The following is a 651-nucleotide window of genomic DNA, read 5'->3' on the forward strand; positions in this document are numbered from 1 at the left end:
TTTCAATCATGTTGTTGCAAATGGCATGATTTCCTTGTTTCATACAGCTGAATGAAATTGTCTTTTATATTTATATCTAGATAGATAGGTAGATAGGTAGATGGAGAAGGCAATAGCAACCCACTCCAGTATTCTAGCCTGGAAAATCCCATGGACAGAGGAGCCTGGTGGGCTGCAGTCCATGGGGTCGAGAAGAGTCGGGCACGACTGAATGACTTCACTTTCAGTTTTCACTTTCATGCATTGGAGAAGGAAATGGCAACCCACTCCAGTGTTCTTGCCTGGAGAATCCCAGGGACGGGGGAGCCTGGTGGGCTGCCGTCTATGGGGTCGCACAGAGTCAGACACGACTAAAATGGCTTAGCAGCGGTAGCAGATAGGTAGATAGATGTCCATTTATCCATCAAAGTACATTTAGGCTGTTTTCATATCTTGGTCTTCGTGAATAATGCTATAATGAACATGGAGTGATAATACACTCCCTAAATGAGATATGAACTCAGCTATTGTTCCAAAGATTCTGATTTTCCTCAACAATTGCTTCTAGCAACAGAATAAAGAGAGTGAAAGTGTTAATCCCTCAGTCATGTCTGATTCTTTGCGACCCCATGGACTGTAGCCCACCAGGCTCCTCTGTTCATGGAATTCTCC

The sequence above is a fragment of the Bison bison genome, unplaced genomic scaffold, assembly GCF_000754665.1.
Source record: "Bison bison bison isolate TAMUID 2011002044 unplaced genomic scaffold, Bison_UMD1.0 scf7180017864380, whole genome shotgun sequence".
Taxonomy (NCBI): Eukaryota; Metazoa; Chordata; class Mammalia; order Artiodactyla; family Bovidae; genus Bison; species Bison bison.